The following is a 23,491-nucleotide window of genomic DNA, read 5'->3' as shown; positions in this document are numbered from 1 at the left end:
AGCAGGTTCCACACTCTCAGCACAGAGCCTGAAGCAGGGCTCGATCTCACAAACCATGAGATCGTGACCTGAGCCGAAACCAAGACTTGGGTGCTTAACCAACTGAGTTACCCCAGAGCCAATTATTTTCCTTTCTTGACTAACTCCCTGGCCAAAACCTCCAATACTATGTTGAATAGAAGCAGAAAGAGTGGACATCTTTGTTTAATGGCTGATTTTAGGAAGAAAGCATTTAATCTTTCACCATTAACTATGACGTTAGCTGTGAGATTTCAATTAATCCTTTTCTTTTTAGATTTCAACCTAACTCAAGTCTTGCTCTCCCAGGAAGTTCAATTCACACCTTCTTCATTTGTAATATACCTTTATTTTTAGTCATCTAGATGCCTACAAAAATATTGTTGGTTGTTTATGTTTTTGTTATTGTTACTTTTGCTGTTGTGAACTGACAAGTAACCTGATTAGATTTCTGCTTTATTAATATGACTATCACTGACATCACCTATCATTTAAACCATAAGAGACTCTTAAATACAGAGAACAAACTGAGGGTTGATGGGGGGTAGTGGGGCAAGGGAAAAGGGAAGATGGGTAATGGGCATTGAGGAGGGCACTTGTTGGGATGAGCACTGGATGTTGTATGTAAGTGATGAACCATGGGAATCCACCCTCAAAGCCAAGAGCACACTGTATACCCTGTTAGACAACTTGACTAATTTTTAAATGATATTTAAAAAATAATTTAAAAAAACACTGCATTAGAATAGTTTATTTCTACTTAGGCTCTTTGAACTAAGGAAACCTAGACAAGGAGTGCCGACTGGTTTATGATTTCTGGTTTATATTTTAGTAGTCAGACTCTGCCTATACACATAGCACATAGAGAAAATATCTTTCATTTTTTTTCCTTTTTTATTATGAAATTTATTGTAAAATTGGTTCCCATACAACACCCAGTGCTCATCCCATCAGGTGTCCTCCTCAAAGCCCATCACTCACCCTCCCCTCCCTCCCACCGCCCATCAACCCTCAGTTTGTTCTCAGTTTTTAAGAGTCTCTTATGGGTTGGCTCCCTCCCTAACTTTTTTTTTTCCTTTCCCCTCCCCATGGTCTTCTGTTACGTTTCTCAGGATCCACATATGAGTGAAAACATATGGTATCTGTCTTTCTCTGTATGACTTATTTCACTTAGCATAACACTCTCCAGTTCCATCCACGTGGCTACAAAAGGCCATATTTCATTCTTTCTCATTGGCACGTAGTACTCCATTGTGTATATAAACCACAATTTCTTTATCCATTCATCCGTTGCTGGACATTTAGGCTCTTTCCATAATTTGGCTATTGTTGAAAGTGCTGCTTCATTTCTGTTCAATTATGCTCTCAATCCAAAACATCACTGATTAAAAATGATATTGTTTTTTATATTAAAATATCTATTCATATCATCAAAATAAAATATATAGATTTAAAGTACAACTGTGTACTTTGGAACGATTCCTTCACTAGTACACCTATAACTCCTTTTCTTATGCCCTCTTGTGAATCAGTGAGAAATTGTTGACTTTTCATTTTACATTCTTGGTTTGGAGTAGACACTCAGAATGCTCAAACTTGTGGCCTCTGGTATTTCAAGGAGAGTGACACCCATTCTTCTAAATTCCTTTTAGATTTGTGAATGCTTTCTGCGCCTTACTTTTCCCACCCAGTAAAGAAAACCTGCAAGCAGAATGGCAGAGACAGAATTGTGGGTCCTAGGTGTCTAGAATAGTGTCGATCAAATATCAGTAGGCCTAAGAATCACCTGGGAACTTTAACTAGTAAATTCATGAGTCTATTCCCAAAGATTTTACTCCTGTAGTGAAGGACACTGGCTTCTCAGCAACGTCTGTTTTCTCTTTTGGTGGAGGACATGGCTAGACCATATATCCCAGCTTACACTGTAGTGAGATGTGGCCATGTGACTGTGCCCTGTATTTGTTCAAGGCTGAGCCCACAGATTTTCCCATGCACTCCTGCATGTTGTTCTCCCAAAACTGATGTAAAATTCAATAATGTAAAATTCACCTCTTTAGCCATTTTGAAGTGTACCTATGGTGACTTTGTTTTTAATTTTTTAAGTTTATTTATTTACTTAGAGAACACGCACACAAGTGGGGTAGAGGCAGAGAGGTGAGAAGGAGAATCCCAAGCACGCTCCACACCATCAGTGCAGAGCCCAATGCAGGGCTTGAACTCACGAACCATGAGATCGTGACCTGAGCCGAAATCAAGAATCAGATGCTTAACTGACTGAGCCACCCAGGTGCCCCATGCAGTGACTTGTAGTCCATTCACAATGATAGTTATGCAACCATCACCATCACCAGAATCTAACTCCAAAACAGTTTTCATCACTCCCAAAAAGATACCCCTACCCATTAAGCAATCACCCCCTCTCCTCACCTCTACATATCTCCTGGCAAACACCAATTTTTCTGTCTCTATGGATTTGCCTATGCTAGATACTTCATATAAGTGGAATCATACAATATGTAGTCTTTTGTGCTTGGCTTCTTTCACTTTGTATAATGTTTTCAAAATTTATCCACGTTGTGGTATGTATCAGTACAGCACTGAACAATAGTCCTTTGCATAGATATATCATATTTCACTTTTCTATTCATCAGTTGATGGATATTTGATTTGTTCTCATTGGGGGGGGCATTATGTATGAATAATACTGCTATGAACATTGATATAAAATCTTATTCTAACTATATATTTTCACCTGTCTTAGGTGTACAACTAGGAGCGGAATTGCTGGGTCATATGTTTAAATTTTTGAGGAACTTCCAAATTGTTTTTCACAGTGCCTACACCATTTTACATTCTCAACAGCAATGGATGAAGGTTCAACTTGCCCACATCCTTTCCCAATGCTTGTTCAAACTTACCATTTTTATTATAGCCATCCTAGTGAGCATGAAGTGTATTACATAGAAGTATTGCTTTGCATTTACCTAATAGCCAATAATGCTGAGCATCTTTGCATGTGCTTACTGAACTTGAATATCTTCTTTGGAAAAAATGTTTATACAAATCCTTTGCCTGTTTTTAAATTGAATTCTATTTGTCTATTAATGAGTTTTAAGAGTTCTTTATACATTCTGGATCCTAGACCCTTATCAGATAAATGACTTGTGAATACCTTCTCCCATTCTGTAGGGAATATTTTTACTTTTTTGATAATGCCATTTCATGCACAGAAGTTTTAATTTTGATGAAGTCCAATTTATCTACTTTTTCTTTGATTGCTTCTGCTTTTGTTGTAATCTTCAAGAAACATGCCTAATCCAACTTCATGGAGATTTATCCCTATATTTCCTTCTAAGAGTTTTATATTTTTAGCTCTTACATTTAGATTTTTAAATCCATTTTGAGTTGATTTTGTATATGATTTAATTTTATTCTTTTTTGCATGTGGATATCCAGTTGTTTCACCAACATTTTTTAAAAACACTGTTCTTTCTCATTACATGGGCTTGGCACCCATGTTGAAAATCAACTTATTATAGATGCATTGGTTTATTTTGGACTCTCAATTCCATTCCATATATCTAAAAATCTATTTTCCTGCCAGTGCCACACTATTTTGCTTACAGTAGCTTTAGAATAAGTTTCTAAATCAGGAAGTGAGAATCTACCACTGCATTCTTCTTTTTTTACACTGTTTTAACCATTTGGGCCTCCTGCAATTCCATTTGACTTTTAGAATTAGATTTTCCATTTTTTTCCAAAAACAGTTGCTCAGATTTGGTAGGGATTGTGCTTTATCTATTTATTACTTTGAGAGCTACTGCCACCTTGACAATATTGATATTCATTATTAAAATCAATACTAAGCAATATTATGCAATAATTAACAGTATTAATGAAATCCATAACACAAATGTCTCCATTCATTTAGGTCTTCATTAATTTCTTCTGTAGTTTTTAGGGTACAAGTCTTGTACCTCCCTGGTTAGATTTTTTTCCCAAGTATTTTATTCTTTTTGGTGGTATTAGAAGTGGAATTTTTTTCTTAATTTCATTTTGGGTTGCTTATTGCCAGTGTATAGAAATAAAAACGAATTTGTATATTGACTTTGTATGCTGCAACTTTGCTGAACTTGTTTACTATCTCTTATAAAGTTTTATGCATTCTCTAGGAGTTTTGATGTTTAAATCATGTCATCTGTGACTAGAGATAATTTTACTTCCTTTCCAGTCAGAGTGCCTTTTATTTACTTGCCTTACCTAAGTATGCTGGTGAGCCCCTACAGTATAATGGTTAACAGAAGTGGTGAGAGTGGATATCCATATCTTACTCCTGATATTAGGAAGAAAGCTTTCAATCTTTCACCATTAACATGATGTGAGCTCTGTATATGCACAGATGCACCCTATCAGTGTGAGTAACTTCCCTTCTTTTCCTTGTTAGTGTAGTGATTGTAGCATGAAAGGGTATCGGATTTTGGCAAACACTTTTTCTGCACCAACTGAGTTGATTATGTGGGCTTTTTTAATTCTGTTAGAATGATGTATTATATTAATAGATCTTCATATGCTAAACCATCCTTGAATTTCTAGGATAAATTCTATTTGGTCATGGTGTAGATAATCTTTTCAAAAGTTAATGGATTCCATTTGCTAATATTCTAATGAGAATTTTGCATCTGTGTTCATTATGGATACTAGTCTGTAGTTTCTTTTCCTGTGATATATTTTTCTGGCTTTAGTATCAGAGTAACACTGACATCACAGAACATGTTAGTAAGTGTTACCCCCTCTTTCATTTTGGAAGAGTGTTGGGAAGATAGATGTTAATTGTTCTTAAAATATTTGGTCAAATTCACCAGTGGAGCCAATTGAAACTAGGCTCATCTTTCTGGGAAGTTTTTTTTCTTTTTATCAGTGATTCAACCTTTTCGCTTATTATATGTCTACTCAGATCTTCTGTTTCATCTTGAGTTAGTTTTGATAATGTATATGTGTAGATTATCTAATATGTTGGCATATGATTAATAATATTTTCTTAAAATACTTATCATTTATGAAACGTGGGTAATAATATCCCTGTTTCATTCCTTATTATAGTAATTTTGGTCTTCTCTAAAGATTTATCAAAGAGGAGTTACAAACCAAAAATTAATTAATATCTACCTTTATATTTGCCTATGTACTTATTTCACCAATATTTTTTTATTTCTTTGTTTGCATTTGAGTTAGTGACTACTGTCATTTTACATCAACCTGAATGACTGTCTTTAGCATTTCTTGTAGGAGAAGTCTACTGGTCTGCTGGTCATAAACTCCGAATTTCTGCTTATCTGGGAATGTTTAACTTCTCCTTTGTTTTTGGATCACATTTTTTGCCAGATACAGAATTATTTTTTGATAGTGATTTTCTTTCAGCATTTTCAATACTTCCCTGCCCACTGCCCTCCACGGTTTCTAATAAGAAATCAGCTGTCACCTTACTGAGAATCCCATGTACAGGAATCACTTGTCTCTTGATGTTTTTCAAGATTTTCTTTTTGTCTCTGGATTTTGACAGTTTGGTTATAATGTGGTTTGGTACAGACTTCTTCGCATTCGTCTACCTGGAATTTTTTGAACTTACTAAATGTACAGATTCATGTTTCACCAAGTGTGGATGGTCTTCAGACATTATTTTTCTAATATACGTTTTTCCCTTTTCTCTCTCACTTCACCTTTGAGGAATTGTATTATGTAGAGTTAGAAGAGCTGGTAATATCCCACAGGTCTCTCAAGCTCTGTTCATTTTCATTTCATTCTTTTTCTTTCTGTTTTCAGACTGGCTAATTTAAAATTTTTTTTTAACGTTTATTTATTTTTGAGACAGAGAGAGACAGAGCATGAACGGGGGAGGATCAGAGAAAGGGAGACATAGAATCTGAAACAGGCTCCAGTCTCTGAGCTGTAAGCACAGAGCCTGATGGGGGTCTCGAACTCACGGACCGCAAGATCATGACCTGAGCCGAAGTTGGCCGCTTAACCGACTGAGCCACCCAGGCGCCCCCAGACTGGCTAATTTTAATGATCTCATCTTGAAGTTCACTGGTTCTTTCTTTTCCCTACTCAATCCGTTGAATATATCTATGCAATTTCCATTTCAACTACTACACTTTTAAACTCCAGAATTTCTGGTTTTTTTCATAATACCTTTTTATTGATATTTTGTATTTTGTAAGACAGTTCTCATGGTTTCCTTTAATCATCTTTTTTTCCTCCAAGTGTTTATTTAAATTCTAGTTAGCTAACATACACCCTTCAAGCATATTTAAAATAGTCAATTGAAAGTCTTTTTTTAGTAAGTCAAATGTCTGGACCTCCTCTGAGATTTTTTTAAAATTTATTTTTGGGGTGCCTGGGTGGCTCAGTCAGTTAAGCAGCCGACTTCGGCTCAGGTCATGATCTCACGGTCCGTGAGTTCGAGCCCCGCGTCAGGCTCTGTGCTGACAGCTCAGAGCCTGGAGCCTGTTTCAGATTCTGTGTCTCCCTCTCTCTGCCCCTCCCCCGTTCATGCTCTGTCTCTCTCTGTCTCAAAAATAAATAAACGTTAAAAAAATTTTTTTTTTAAAATTTATTTTTGAGACAGAGAGAGAGAGAGAGAGCATGGCAGCAGCAGAAAGAGAGGGAGAGAGAGAGAATCCCAAGCTGGTTCCGCACAGTGGAGAGCCTGATGTGAGTCTCGAACTCATGAATATGAGATCGTAACCTGGGCTGAAGTCAGATGCTTAACCAACTGAGCCACCCAGGCACCCTCCTCTGAGATTTTTTTTTTTAAATTTTAAATGTTTATTTATTAATGAGAGAGAAGGGTAGAGAGAGAGGGAGACCCAGAATCTGAAGCAGGCTCCAGGCTCCAAGCTCTCAGCACAGAGCCTGATGTGGGGCTCGAACTCACAAAGCACAAGATCATGACCCGAGCTGAAGTCGGACGCTTAACCGACTGAGCCGCACAGGTGCCCCTGCTTCTTCTTCTTCTTTTTTTTAATGTTTATTTATTTTTGAGAGAGAGAGAGATACAGAGAGAGAAAGAGAGAGCTTGCAAGCAGAGGAGGAGCAGAGAGAGAGAGAGAGGGAGACACAGAATCGGAAGCAGGCTTCATGTTCTGAGCTGTTAGCACAGAAACCGACACAGGGCTTGAACTCACGGACCATGAGATCATGACCTGAATCCAATTCGAGTTTTAACTGACTGAGCCACCCAGGTGCCCCAGGTATTTTTTTTTTTTAAGTATCATGTGTATGGGCTATATTTTCTTATTTCTTTGCATGTACGCCATGTAGCATTTGGTTCAAAGAAGGAAAATTTGAATATTATACCACGGCTACTCTAAAAAACAGAAAAAACTTTAGGCTCCTCAGTCCCTCGGTTGTTCTTGTAGGTGTTGTTAGCTTAATAACTTTTTTAAAAACTAATTTTATAAAGTTTGTATTCTTTGTCATGAAGCGTGCTGAATCCTCTGTTCCATTAGCTTTGTGGTCAGCTGATGATGCAACAGAAGTTTCTTCACAGGTATGAACACGCAAACACCTATGTGCACACACATGCGTCCATGTGCACACACACACACCACCCAGTCTTTGCAGACAGGCTGTGAATTGTGTTGGGACATGCCTTCAGCACCCAGACAAGCAGTTCACACCTGTGCTTTAACTCCGAGATCCTGTTTGCACAGAGCCTGAAGTTCAGCCAGAGTTAAGAGCTTAGACCCTTCTCAAGTCTTCTCTGAATATGCACCCAGATTTGGGCATATGTGTGGCCTTTTAGGTCCCCAGGAATTTGTGAGAGCTTTATAAAGTCTTTATTCCCCAAAGCATCTTATTTCTCAGCCTTTCTTGCCAAGATATTTGGTTAGTCTATTGTTTATTGCCACTGTTATCCCTTGCCACAGGTGGCAGTGATGAATACATTCTGTCTTTAAATGTTTTTAACAAAGCCTCAGCCTCTTCCTTTAGCTATTTTTTAAAAGATAGGTGTGCAGAGAACAAATTATCTCTTTTTTCCTTTTTCTGAGCATGTCTCAATTTCCCCCCAATTCCTGACGTACTTTCACGTACAGGAATCTGAGTCAACGTTACTTTTCTCTGAGCAACTGAAAAATGTGCCACTTCCTTCTGGCCCCAAGGTATCTTCTGAGAAATCCATTATTGTACTGGTTTTTTTCTTATAGGTAAAATGTCGTTTTCCTCTTACTGCTTTAAAATTTCTTTCTGTCTTTAGCTTTCAGAAGTCAAAGAATAATGCTTCCTGGCACGATTTCTTTGGATTCTGTTAGAGGCTCAGTTCATGAATCTGTAGGTTTGTATCTCTTGCCAAGTATGTAAAATTTTCAGCTATTATTTCTTCAAATATTTTTCAGGCTTACCACCTTTATTTTCTCTATCCAGGACTGATAACATGAATCTTAGGTATTTTACTACAGTTTCACAAATTCCTAAAGCTCTCGTCTCCTTTCTTCAGTTTATTTTCTCTGCTTTTCATACTAATTTCTATTGTCTTACCTTCCAGTTCATTGATTCTTTCCTCTAACCCTTCCAGTCTGCTAATGAACCTACCCACTGAGATTTTAATTTCTGTTATGATTTTTAGTTCTAAAATTTCCATTTGTTTCTCATATCTCTGATTTTTTGCTGCTTTCTATCTTTGTTTTAAATTTCTTTCAAGTTTGTTTCTAATTTCCCATTGAAGCATTTTTATCATGGCTGCTTTAGAGCTTTGTCAGATAATTCTAAGCTTTTCAACACCTTAGTGTTGGCATCTCTTAAGTGTCTTTTATCATTCAGGCTGAGGTAATTTAGGTTGAAATTAAAAGCACAGAAAAAATATATCAGGCACATGTTAATCAAAGGAAAGCAAGAGTAATTATATTGATATCAAAGCAAAGCAAATTACCAGAGACAGAGAAGGAAATTATATAATGCTAAAAAAGTTACTCTACCAAGAATACATAACAATTCTAAATGTGTGTGAGCAACCAACATTGCTGAAAAATATGTGAAGCAAAAACTGATAGAATTTAAAGAAGATATAAACAAATTTACAATTACTGTTAGAGGCATCAACACCCCTTTCAAAACTAGACTGAACCAAACAGAAAATCAACAAGGATGTAGAACTAAACGTCACCATCAACCCAAAGGATCTGACATTTGAAGAACATATAATATAATAAGGGCAGAATAATAAGGGCAGAATACACCTTTTCAAATGCCTGCACAACACATATCAAGATAGACCTTATCAACACAACCTCAACACATTTTAAAGAACTGATATCACACAAAATGTGATCTGACTACAATAAAATGTACTTGAAATTAACAGCAGAGATAAGGAAAATCTCCAAACATTCAGTCGCAAAAGCATACAATTACAAATAATCCCTGAGTCACAGAAGAAATCTCCAGGGAAATTTTTATAAAATACATTGAAAGCATAAGAGACTCTTAAAAACTGAGAACAAACTGAGGATTCATAGGGGGTGGGAGGGAGGGGAGGGTGGGTGATGGGTATTGAGGAGGGCACCTTTTGGGATGAGTACTGGGTGTTGTATGGAAACCAATTTGACAATAAATTTCATATACTGAAAAAAAAAATAAAATAAAATACATTGAACTGAATGAAAATAAAAATAAAACATACCAAAATTTGGTGGGTTCGGATAAAGCACCACTGAGAGAGAAATTTATCACACTAAACATGTACATTAAATAAAAATAAAAGTCTCAGGTCCGTAATATAAGCTCTCATCTCAAGAACCTAAAAAAGAGAGAGCAAAATAAATCCAAAACAAGCAAAAGGAAACAAATGGCAAAAATAAGAGCAGAAATTAATAAAATTAGTAACAAAAAAATAGAGAAAATCAATGGGCCAAAGGATTGATTCTTTGGAAAAGTCAAACAAATACCGTTATTTTAACAGTATCATTAAGATGGGAGTCCTTACCAATCAAAAAGAATCAAACAATCCAATAGGAAAATGAGCTGAAGACATGAAAAGGCATTTCAGAGAAGAGCAAATTCAAGAGGCAAATGAACTCATGAAAACATGTGTAACCTCCATTAGCAATCCAGAAAAATGAAAAGGGAGGCCCCAATGAGATACCATGTTGTACTCATTTGATAGGCAGAGAAGTATTTTAAGGTATATATCACAAGGTTTGCTATGACTGCTCAAGGTTGTATCTGCACAATGGTAGCAATAACCCCACTTTCATGACAACTCACTGCCTTCCAAGGAAATCTCATCCTGTTCCTTCCCTTTCCATTGGCTGCTACTGGCCCCTAAATAATGTAGATACAAAATTTCTTGCTTCCTGCTCTCTTCTGTTTGATCCTGAAAAATCCTATCTTCCTTCTACTGCGGAAGTCAAAAATGAGAAACTCTCTGTATACTATCTGGGGAAGTTTGCCATCTTTTTTCTACACAAATAATTCCACTCATTTGCTATTTGGCAAACTAATTTTTATTATTATTTTCTCTAATTATCTTAACAACTGTCGAGATTGACACTAATTTACTTCTAATAATGAACTTGGGCCCACAGAAACAGCAATGAAAAAACAGAGCAGCTCCTCAATGAGGCCACTAATACAATTTTCCTGTTGTTTTTCTGACATTATTCAATGACATTTGGCTGTCACTCTCATATCAATATTATTTATGATATAGATCACATGTACTTATATTAAATCATTTTATTTCATCACTCAGTTACCTTACTAATGACTGAAAACATTAAATAAACTCACCATTTTTTGGTTTGTGTTTCTTAGTTACTCTTGTTTGGAGACTATAAGCTCAGTGAGGGCAGAACTGTGTTTGCTTTATTCATTCCCTTATCTCCAGTGTTTGATACAGTACCTGATATACAATGAAATTTTTTGACCAAATAAATTAATCTGATGTGGCTACCTTGTTTAGTGTGCTGGAGTTCAAGAATCTCCATTATTTTCCAACAAGAATAATAATTAAAATGGCAAGTGGTTCTTTAATGTTTACTGTGTGAACAGAACTGTGCTAAGGATTTGGATGCATTAGTTTCTTGAGACCTGCACTACTAAAGTACATTTAAAAGTGTAATTTAACAGGTGAGGACACTGAAACTTAGAGAACTTTGGGGATTTCCCAAATTCAGAGAGCTAATAATTAATGGTACCAGATTTGAGGCAAACCATCTGTCCATCTGAGACCTCTCCATAGGTCTCAGCTCAACTAGGGCACACGGTCTCTAAAGGAAAGTGGGGGTTCATTCCCTACAGGATTATGTTTGGCCATTAGTTTAACCTCACAACTAGGAGACTGACCTCCTGTAGGGTTCTGTGGGTGGCAGATCTCTGTTTCATCCTTCTTCTCATTTTAGGACACTGAACTCCTTGCTGAATTTCCAACAACTAAAAGAAAAAAATATTTATGAGCATTTCTGGTTCCTTGCATCTCCTTCCTTCTATTTCTTTTCTCTTTTCCTTATAAGTAAGAGCTTCCTAAGGAAGTAGTGTATTATTTTTCTATTGCTGCTATACCAAATGACCACATACTTTGTGGCTTTAAGCAACACAGTTTTGTAGGCCAGAAGTCCTACATGGAGTCATGTGATTAGACTGGACCCACGCAGATAATTCAAGATAATACAACTGAGATGATATTTGAAAACTCCCTTTTTCCATTTAAGCTAACACAGGTATAGGGTCTGAAAGTTAGGATATAGCCATCTTTTGGGAGTTATTATGCTAACACAAATAATTAACCCCATCATCTATAATCCATAAAAGAGTTCCTCACTGAGAGTTCCCTTTCACCATTATAAGACCAATTAGGTTCAGTTTATTTCTTACTCCCATTAATCCCTCACCAGGTAGGGGGTACAACAATAGATGCTGTAGGAAAAAACAAAACACAAGAAGCACATATTATGGCTCAGGATCTCTGGACTTTTACAACCTTGTTGGATGTACATGACATGGAGGAATTAACTAGATTTAGGAAAGTCTTGAGTTGTGTCTAGAATTAAATATGCAACGTAGGACTTTTATCCATTTGAAAACTTGAGGAGACAGGACTTTAAAAGTATTCTGCCATAGGGACACCTGGGTGGCTCAGTCGGTTAAGCTTCCGACTTCGGCTCAGGTCATGATCTCACGGTTCATGGGTTCGAGCCCCGCATTGGGCTCTGTGCTGACAGCTCAGAGCCCGGAGCCTGTTTCAGATTCTGTGTCTCCCTCTCTCTCTGCCCCTCCCCCACTCGTGCTCTGTCTCTCTCTGTCTCAAAAATAAATAAACATTAAAAAAATTAAACAAAAAAGTATTCTGCCTTATGGTCTGCAGCAAAATGCTAAGAAGGCAAAAATTCAACATTTCAGCATTCGTTTTTACCTTGGTCATAAGAAATGTTTGCAAATGAAGAAAGTCAATCTCCCAAAGGAATAAAAAATATACCCCAGGCCATACAGATAACTTGAAGAACCTATACATAAATCCAGCTCTTTCAGACTCCAAAGTAAATTTTCTTTCCACCTAAACATCTAAACATAACTGAACTGACCCCTCAAAAATGAATTATAACTCTTTATGTTTCTAGCTGGTAGTCAAGCCATTGTTTCTGGAAGAGCTAAATATACTATGAGAAGGAATTGTCCTGTTTGTTTCTGTGTGAGGTAAGGCTAGATGATGGGTTTTAAAAAACCGAGCGCCCATCTCTTTGAAAGCGAGGCACTTTGTTTTATTTAGTGTGTGTTGAACAATGGCCTTCCAGACACAACTGACAAGTTTTGTTTCTGGTTATTCATTTGATACCTACCACTTTAAAACTGAAAAGTGATATGTTGACTTCAATTCGTTAACAACGGCATCTACAATAAATATATGGTATGCCTGACAGATATCCTTTTTCAGTAACTGCTATAAAAACAAGCCTGATAGACTCAAAATTCCTATGGAAAAATTAATCATAGTGGATTAAGAGGAAGCATTTTATGGTTTCCACAGACATTCTTTCCAGAGTACCTGGCCACAGTTGAGTTTTCTTAGTAATATAAGAAAATATTAACTAAAACTCAACACAGGTAAAAGCAAAACCTGAGAAGAAAGAAAGAGCATAGAAAAGAAGGAATGAGAGCTCAACCAACCCCCAAAGTAAGTGAGATATGAAGTAGCTGTTGAGGAATTCCAGACTTGAGAAGTCCAACTTCTCTGAAATGATGTGGTAGAAAGTTGAGAACAGGTAATTATCCACCCAGGAGAGTAAGTATTCTCGAAAGGCCACACATGGAGGGATGGCAAAGAGTTCTTCACAATGGAGAGCACATTTGGTACAAATAGTATGAAGTTTGGGGAGAGACAGGAAAGAGGATATCTTAATACCATAACTTTCTCCCCAAATCTTGCTCCTCCTTTCTGTTCTTCCAAAAGAATTGCATTTCATTTTTTATAGGACTTGAGGAGTGATTTGTGTGCCTCTCCTAAAGGAAGAAGAAAGCCAAAAGTAGATTCTGAATTGGCCACTAACTCACCAAGTGACCCTGAGTAAGCCACTTAAATTCCTTTAGGCCTCACTTCCTACAGCTGTAAATGACATGGTTGAACTAGATTAGCTATTGGGACCATTTCAAATGTACGAATACATAATTTTAGTTATTCTCCACAAATAACTGTGGACAAGTCTAAAAACACTTCTCACGACCAAGCTGAAGGTGAAAAGTGAAGGGTTCATGGTTTCATATGATCCAGGTTCAAAATGAGCTTCTTCAGCGGACTGGTACAAGGATAGAGGGGTTCCATTTTGAACAAGACTGCTGCAGACCCAGCAAAATAGCCTAGCTATTTTGGAACCTGTGATATTATTCCCTCTGCCCACTACAAAATAGTCAGACTTGGAAAAACAATCATAATTTTTAGGAACAGTATCAAAATTAAGCTCATCCTAAGGGAAAGACAGTATCCTGGATGGGATCCTGGAACAGAACATGAGCAATAACAGAAAAACTGATGACACCTGCAAGACGTATGTAATTTAGTTAACAGCTAATACCAATGTTAACGTCTTAGTTTTGACAAATATATATAATATGTTCATATTAGAGGATGCTGGGGGAAGTGTTTATGGGAACTCTTTCTACCATTTTGCAACTTTTTACTAATTCTAAAATTGTTCAAAATTATAGACAAATTAAAAACACCACTGGCAATTATTACGTTCCTTAGGTTGATCTACTCATGTGGCATTTAGTTTAGCAGATTTTTTTTAAACTCTCTTACCTAGTACTTAATCATCTTCCTTTATGTTTGCTAGATTAATTGAATCCTTCCACATTTTATTATGTGAAGTCTCTATCTAATTCACAGTCTCCAGCACTGAGGCATGCATAGGAGAGTAAATGTTCAATATTTCTTAACCACATGAAGAGAGTAAGAGCTGTGTATCTCTTAACAGTACAAAGCAGTGATGTCCAATGCACATATGGTGTGTGAGTGAACAAAGTTACTGTTTATAAGAGAAATGGTTGCCCAGTTGACTTGATTTCCCGGGAATTTGCGTATTCTAAATGCCTAGTGGTCTACTGTGCAATCAAAGATAGGGAACTTGGCCATAAGTGATGAGAAGAACAAGGCCCTAGAATTATCTTTGGACCAGTTATACTATACTTTTCCTTTATCCACATTTGTTTTCTATACATCTTCCTGATGGCACAATATAGTTCAATCTTGCAAATGATTTTCAAAACTCACAACTTCATGCAGCCTGCAAATGGTCAATATTCCCAGTAGCATTTTCTGGGCGCCTCACTTCCTTCTGCTTACACTCTTCCACTGCTCTATGCATCATTAATAGTGATGAAAATAACAGAAAACTAATAGGCCCTCCACTTCACACAAATTCCAGGGAAAAACTCAAACAGGAAGCCACAAGTCGCTTTTATCTTACAATGTATACTTCATTTGCTTTGACTTCTTAGTTCCCCTTTGTCTGTCTTGATACTCTTCAAAGAAGTAGAAAAGACCATGCTTATTTTTATGGCTCAGTTTAGAAGATGTGTGGCTTCCATGTGGGAGCGGTGATGATAAAAATGTAGGTGGGATACAGCAGGGTGTAGTGTGGTAACTTCTGAACCCCCTTGTTCATGCTTCTCAAAAAGAAATATGTTTTCATGTATCACAGTACACACACATTAAAGTTTCATGATGAAACACAGCATACTCTGATGTTTTCTACTCTACTTAGTTCTCTATTTCACCAAAACAAAAATCCTAGTTGTAACCAACTGACATAACTGGAAACTCAGTTTGTAAAACCCTGAGGAGTAGAAATAAGGTTCTAGAATTTTGTACAGACTATTCCATACTCAATCTAGTTCTGACAATTATCAATGAAACCCTAAACTAGATAGTCTTAATCTCTTTGCTACTTAGCTTTCTCATCTGTAAAACCAAAAAAATAATAATAAGCTTATTTTACATGGTGGCTTTGAGAATTTCAGCAATAATGCACATAGAAGTACTAGGCACATAATAAATGTTTTCTCTCTCACACACACACTCTGCTTAATAATTTTATATTAGTTGAATTCCCCTTGAAACAAATAATATCAGGAGTAGACTGAGTTCTTCGCAGCCCCATATTTTTAACTGGACTCACCCCGAGGATTACAGAGCAGTCTACTGTCCAGCAAAGGGAGGAGAGGGAAGTGACAGGGAGATTTAAGGCCTGGACTCCAGGGCCTTTCTGGGAACATCTGTGGTCAACAGGGTGGCTCCGAACAGGTGGGTAAATTCTGGGCATGTAGTCAAGCTACATGTCTAAGCCTAGAGAGCAAGGAATGTACAAATGGTTTCCCTCCCCTCCCTGGCCTCCCCGTCTGTATCACCTCTGTTTGTTTATCCACAGACATCCCAGACAACATGAAGGGGATCTGATATAAGGTGTTGGCTTCATTCATCTGCACCTGTGCAGAAGCATTAGTTAATGTCTCACTGAATTGCTCCACATGTTTCTTCTACCTCAAGCCGGATTAGTGACGACATTCTCACATGCTCCCTTAATCCTGCCCCCCCCCCCCCCCCCCGCTAAATCCTTTACAAGCCCCTCCCTCCATTGTCCCTCCTATCCATCAAGATCTCAGTGAAATCCCTTGGCATGTACATCTTTTCCTGAGCCCATTTACAAAGAAGCCCTGTCTTTGCTGTTATTTTCAATCTCCACTCTCTTTCCCTCTTTGGGTTTGAGTGGGTGTGTGTATTTGCGTGTAGAGAGGACAAATGGGGTGGAGGTAGTCAGTGAGGGGACAGAGGGGTACAAAGTTGTACCGATGGTGAGGATTTGAGAATGGTGTGGGGAAAACTCAGATAAAGGTAAGGATGGCTGGGAGAGCTCATCCAGTGGGGCAAGCATAGATCCCGATAGTTTTTCTACAATTTTATTATATGTCTGCAGACATGAACTGGACTGAATTTAATCCATAATAGAGACAAGGATCAGTGTGTCCAAACAATACTGTAATCCTAAAAATCTGCTGTTTTTATATCCAGAACAACTGAAATAAAAAAGTGGAACTGCTGTCTAGAGAGGTAAACTGGTCCTAAATCCTCCACCCCTCCCCCCTTGGAGGGGATTAAGCACTTCTCAATTAATTCAACTATTCTGGTATTTCCCAGTCTTATCATTATCACCACCCTAGGGAGAAAAAAAATGAATTTAGACTTTGATATTGTAAATAACTTTATGCCACAAATTAATTAAAATAACTTACATTTAAGTTCTATTTAATATTTTTCCAATGAGAGAAATGAAACACCAGGGAATAACATCTTGTTGGACAGGGCTGAGGTTTAGACCACTGTAATGGTCCAACATTTTGTTCACCCACCACGAACCAATTTTTGCCCCACTTTGGGCAATATTGCCTCTGTCAGGAAGCCATGTTCTACTCTGCTCTGTTGTATGTATTGACCTCCAATTTGAGATGTTCATTCTTGAGATCCTTTCCTATTCCCTGGAGAAAGCTGTAGATAAAGTCAGTAAGTGATAATACATCGCTACTTAGGAAAAAGTGGTGTCACTTCATTGTCTTCAGAAACTTCTCAAATTTTTATACTTGGGCTTCAAATAATTATTGTCTTCAGTTCTTATTGTCTTCTTATTTTCAAATGAAAATATCTCTAATTTTTATAACTATTATGTATGCTTATTACAAAAGATGTTGAGACTAAATAAAGTTATAAATAAACCACTTCAATCATGATTTCGTTGTACACTTAAAAATAAATCCAGGTTTTACACACATAATCCCAATAGGTACGTTTAAAAAAAAGGAAATGAATCATACATTTAAATATTTTCCTGTAATCATTTTACTCTCATTTTAAAACATGTCACAAATACACTTTCATGAGAGTAAAACAGATCTGGATTTTTAATGACAGACTAGTTTTCCATTAGGCAAATACATCATAAATTCATTAATCAATCACCTATTGGGAGATATTTACATTGTTTCTAGTATTTACTATAGTAAAAATATTCTATGAGGAATATCACCTCAGACGTATGAGGGGTATCAACTTGTACATCACAACATCTGCACATCTTTGCCTACTTGACCCATTATTTTCTAAGAATGTATTCCTAAAGGTAGGACTGATGGCTCAGGGCACCTGGGTGGCTCTTCTGGTTGGGCAGCTGACTCTTGATCTCAGCTCAAGTCATGATCTCACAATTTGTGAGTTGAAGGCCCGAGTCATGCTCAGCACTGACAATGTGGAGCCTCCTTGGGATTCTCTCTCTCCCTCTCTCTTTCTGCCCCTCCCTGACTTGGGCTCACATTCTCTCTCTCTCTCACTCTTTCTCTCTCAAAATAAACTTAAAAAAAAAAAGAAATGCTGGCTCAAAAAGAATTTAAAAGTTAAAACACAAGTTAAAGTTGGTACATATTGCTATACTGCCCTTCTGTCTTGTTGCTATGGATCAAAATCGACATTGACTGTGCTCTTAAATTTTATATAAATGACCTCATAGTCACTGGCTCATATTTGAAAACCTTTTTATTCAATATAATTATTTGAGCTCTACAGTTGTTGAGATATAAAAATTCATAAACTTATCAATTGTTGTAGAATATTGTTCATCTGAACCCCATTATATCTAAGCTTTTATTGGTGTGCTTTTAGATTCGTTCCAATTGTTTGCTATCACAAATAATGAACATTCAAATATATATCTCCTTGCACATGTGTGAAAAGGTTACTGTAGAGAGTATACCAATCCCGAGAACCTCTGGGTCACTAGTGAGTACATATTTTGAATTTTGCTACATGTTACCAATTCATCTTCAGGAGAGCTCATGCCAAGTTTCACCCCAAATTCAGCAGGTGTGTTTTAGAATTCCTGCCTCTTTTTTTCAACCAACATTTGGTACGTTTAATTATTTTTATTTGGGTAAAATGATACCTTGATATTCTAATTTGACTTTTCCTAATTACTAGTGATATTAAATATATTAAATATACTTTAAATGTGCTTATTGGCTTTCTATTTTCTTACTGATTTATGGAACTCTATTAATAACCTGGAAAATTTGGATTATTTTAAAATTGTTTTTCTCTGCCACCAAGCAATGAAGGTATTTTTCTGTAATTTTTCTTAAATGTTGTGATACTGTATTTTTACTCTTAGGATTTTTTTTTTGTTATGGTATCAGGTAAGAATCACACATAACGATATTTTTCATACTTTCCTAGCATCATCTATTGGATAATCATTCTCTTACTGATTTGTAGAACTACCCGATGTTTTATTATAATACAGCAACTTCTCATATTTTTGGTGGGTTTCTTTCTTGGTTCATTATCTACTCATTTGCCTACTGCTTCTGACACTGTTTCAATGTCAATCAGCCCAATTACTATGGCTTTATAAATGCTTTTGATATTTGTTATTATGTGAGTAAATCCCACTTATGTTCTTTCTCATTGAAGTTGCCATGATTATTTTCTTGGAACTCTATTTTTTCATATAAGCTCTAGGACAATTTTGTTAAGTTCATGAAAAATTCCGTTATGATTTATTTCGGAACTGTACAGGTTGAAGCATATGGATTAACTGTGGGAACCACTGACATCTTTATTATATAAAGCCTTTTAATATAATAATATTTTTTCAGTTCTTTTTCCATGCTCTTCAATAAATGTTTATAATTTTCTCAAAAGTACATTAATAAATATATGTAATAGTATATCTTAATAGTAATATATAATAGTAATATTAATAGTAATAAAATTAACAATTAAAACACCTAATAAACTATATTATTAATGATATACATTGATAATAAATTACCTATATATTATATATTTTTTCTTCAAACATATGGCCAGTTTTTGCCACCTTCATATTAGTTTCTAAGGCTACTGTGAACAAAGCAACATAAACTAGATGCCTTTAAAACAACAAATAATGTATCATCTCACAGTTGTGAAAGTTATAAGTCCAAAATAAAGGTGTCACCAAGGCCATGCTCCCTGTGAAATCTACAGAGGAATCCTTCCCTGTCACTTTCCTCCTTCTGGTGGGTTACCTGCAATCACTGATGTCCCTTGGCTTACAGATGCATTGCTCTAATTTTCCACCTTTACATGGCTTTCTCCCTGTGTGTTTCTGTCTTCCTGTGGCTGTCTTATTATAAGGACACCAGTCCTGTTGAATTATGGGCCAATGACCCTACTTCCAAACAAAGCTACATTCTATGGGTTAGGACCTCAACATATCTGTTTTGAGGGGACACAGTTTAACCCATAATACTTCTCTTCCACAATCTCAGTCCAAGCCACAACAATCACCTGGAATGCTGAAAAGGTCTCCACATCACTCTTTCTGCCTCCATACTGACTCCGTGCCTCACAGCTCACAGGCACTTACACACACACAAGTCTGTCCCCACAGAGAACGCCAAATCATTTTCAAGTTTAACTTCATTTATATCTATCCCCTATTTTAAATCCTCCAATGGCTTCTCAGTACCAGAATAATAAAACCCAAACTTCTTACAAAGACCTATTATTGGGCCCTACAGGATTGGGTCCTGCTGTCCAAACTCCTCTCATCCATTTCCCTTTGGGCCTTCTGGTCTTTGGACTGCTGTTGGGACATTTCAAGCTCACTTCTGTCCTAAAGTCTTTGCCCATGGTAATCTTTCTCTTGGAATATTTCCCTCCTTCTGCTATCACAAAGGCGTCATGTAATTATCTTTTCCTCTCTACCATATCCAATTTTCCCTCTCTACTGGATTATTCCCAAATAACTTACAAAAAGGCTTGAACATGGGAGACAACATAAACGTACAGAAGACAAAGAAACCCACATCTCCTCCTTGATCCAGGTGACACCTTATGTTTCCCTTCACTTTATGGCAAAACTCTTTGAAAGAGTTGTCTAGATTCAATACCTTCAATTCTTGTCTTCCCATTCTTTTCCTCTTTCCCTTTGGAACTTGTCATTTAGAAAAGTCTAAAAAACACTCCTGTGCCCATCAACTTCAACAGTTTTTTAAATATATTTATATCTAAAAAATTCTGAATATAGTCGACACACCATGCTACATTAGTTTCAGGTGTGCAGCACAGGGATTCACAACCCTCTATGTTACACTGTCTCAACACAACTGTAGCTGCCATCTGTCACCTCACAACACTACTACGGCACAATTGACTATATTCTCTGCGCTGTACCTTTCATCCCCTGACTTATTCATTCCTTAATTCGAAGCCTTACCTCCCACTCCCCTTCACCCATTTTGCCAACTTCAACAATTATCAATTGTGTCCAATAGTGTTGTGCTCTGGATTATTTTGAAACAAATGCCCCATATCATACAAGTTCATTGTAAATATTTTAGTATGTACCTCTGAAGATAGAGACTCTACTTAAAAAAATCAGCTACAACATCTAAACAAAATTAGCAAAAGTATTTTAATATCGTCAAGTACTATCTGGTCTGTATTATTTCCCCAAAAGCATCAAAACAGAATTCTGTGTTCGCTAAATGGCTGGTGTTGGCACTATTGCAGGATATTCTTTAGTTCTGACCATGGCCTTGTTCCTACCTCTTCCATGGAACTAATTTTGTAATTTTGCTTATTTGGGGAGGGGAGCAGTTTACAAATATAATTAGGTACATTCGCTCTAATATGTGCACAAAAGGAAAAGTGCCATGAAGGTCTACAAGTATGAAAATACATAAAGAAGAAGAGATAATTAAAAGAATGGAAAGTGTTCATAAAATGCATCATTCAGATAGTGAAAAGGCGACTCCCTATTTCCAGGATACTTACTATATCTGTAACTAATAAAACACTCATTTAGACAAAATTTTGTATAAATTTAGATTAAAATTTGTAAAAATTTAGATTTTTACGAATGAATAAAAAATGTACACAACATAGAAGTAAAAGAGAGAGAGAGAGAGAGAGAGACAGAGAGAGAGAGAGAGAGAGAAAGTATTGAATAGAACAGGCCCTTTGCTGAAAAGGATACCCAAATGGTTCATTAACATAGGAAAGGTACTGAACTTCCTTAGCCATCAGAAAAACACAACTTAATTGCTAATATGAAAGGTTGAAATTTAAATGACTAACGAAACAAAGTCTTGACAAAAATGGCGAGAAACTCTCTCAAACACTATTCAAGCGGGTTTAAATAAAGTCTTTGGAAAACCAGAAATTTCTACTAAATCTGAATGTATGTATACCACTTGACCCAACCATTCCACTCCTCGGTGGATATTCACAGAAATACATTTGCAGGAGCACCAAAGCTTGTCACAATCTTCACTGCGCTATTTTTGCAATAGCAAAAAGACACAAACAACCCAAATGTTCATTAACAGTAAAATGGACACATTTTGATAAAATCGTGTAATAGGATACTCTACAGAAATTGGAATGAATTTGCTGCTCTTAAAAAAAATGGATAAAACTCATAGATATAATACTGAAGAAAAGAAACCAGACACGAAACTCATACTATAAGACGATGTTTATATAATATCCAAAACTAGGCAAAGTCTATCAATGGTGAGAAACACCAGGAGAGTGGATGCCTTTAGGCAAGGATTTGATGACTAGGAGAGGTTACCAAAGGAGCCCCTTGGGTACAGATAACGTTCTACTTCTTAAGGAGGTGCTTAAATGGATGTGTTCACATGGTGCAATGTGGGCTGTACATTTATCATTGTTCACTTTCCTTGCCTATACGTTACATTTGAATAAAAACTTAAAATGAAAATAAAAAGTAGTCCTGGTCTTTTGCAGGCAAGCACCAAGAATAGCAGGGGGGGAAAGATAGTAATTCTCAGCACAACAAAGACGATCATTTGCTAATGGAGAATGTGTTTTCTCTTTGGGGTTGGTTTAGACTAACATCCATCAACCTAAATGAATGCAGAGGGCATGGCCTTCAAAAACATGAGTGACAGTGTCAGGTATAAGGCAGTGTAGATTAAATGGGTAGCAATGTTTCCACACAAAACACAAAACCCAGTTACTTCCCCTTTAAAAACACTGTGCACATAACTCCCAGACCAATGGGTATCCACAGGCTAAAATTGCTGGGACTATTTTGACTGCAAGGATAAATAAAAACAAAAATATTTATGTTTTCACATGCCTTTTCTTTAACAGGTCTACTAGTATAGGAAATAGCAGGACTCTCTGTGATGCTTAACTGATGGGTATTGTAAAAGAAAATTCAACTGGAGAAGCTACAGTGAACCTGGTCCATAGGACTGGAGTCAATTTTTCTGGCTAGCAATCATGAGACTGTCCACCCTGTTGAAAACCAAGGAGCTATTTGACAATGCAGGATTTGGAAGGCAACAACGGATAGAAGTACTTCCTGTGGGAACAAGTATGTCTTCTCTTCAGAAGCCAAACTTGACTTCTGTTTTTAGGTTTGAAGAACTTGAGGGCATATCATCTTAGGATGGTGAACTAGAAGAGACCTTGGAGAAGCCAGGGGTCTTGGAATGATAAAGTAAAAGATATCCTGCTGATTAGCTAGTACCTTCTATCTATAGTAGGATGAGGAGATTTATGTTTTAACTCTGATATGTTTGGTATATGAAAAAGAGCACCAGCCACAGAGTCAGAATCACAGAGCTCTGCCACTTACTAGGTGCTGTGTGACTAAGTTCCTAGACCTTTCTCCATCTATAAAATGACAAATAACTCCCATGCTGAGTGAAGAGGCATGAATCGTAGCGCACAAAAGAGATTTCAAGAAGTATCACTTGTTTTCCTTAGAATCCACTTTGAGCCTGTCTCTATCCCAGGAAGAACTAGGTGGCCCACTGTAAGGGAGTCATCTGAAAGGGGTTTCATGAAAGGACTATTTTGAGAGCATGAGCAGAGTTGAGGAAATGAACAACAGAAAGCAGTGCAGGGTTTAACAAC

At 36.8% G+C, this 23,491-nt stretch overlaps 1 long non-coding RNA gene across 1 annotated transcript in view; it reads right to left on the bottom strand.

The window, feature by feature from the left end:
• LOC106968156 (uncharacterized) overlaps nt 1-23,491 on the bottom strand; it is a 656,017-nt gene that overhangs the window by 360,799 nt on the left and 271,727 nt on the right. Inside the window, exon 3 of the long non-coding RNA XR_001429089.3 lies at nt 11,362-11,448. This is a non-coding gene — a long non-coding RNA (uncharacterized LOC106968156). The remainder of the gene's footprint in view (nt 1-11,361; nt 11,449-23,491) is intronic.

The sequence above is a fragment of the Acinonyx jubatus genome, chromosome D4 (assembly GCF_027475565.1).
Source record: "Acinonyx jubatus isolate Ajub_Pintada_27869175 chromosome D4, VMU_Ajub_asm_v1.0, whole genome shotgun sequence".
Taxonomy (NCBI): domain Eukaryota; kingdom Metazoa; phylum Chordata; class Mammalia; order Carnivora; family Felidae; genus Acinonyx; species Acinonyx jubatus.
The sequence above is the reverse complement of the archived record's forward strand: the minus strand, read 5'-3'. Positions and strand labels throughout refer to the sequence as shown.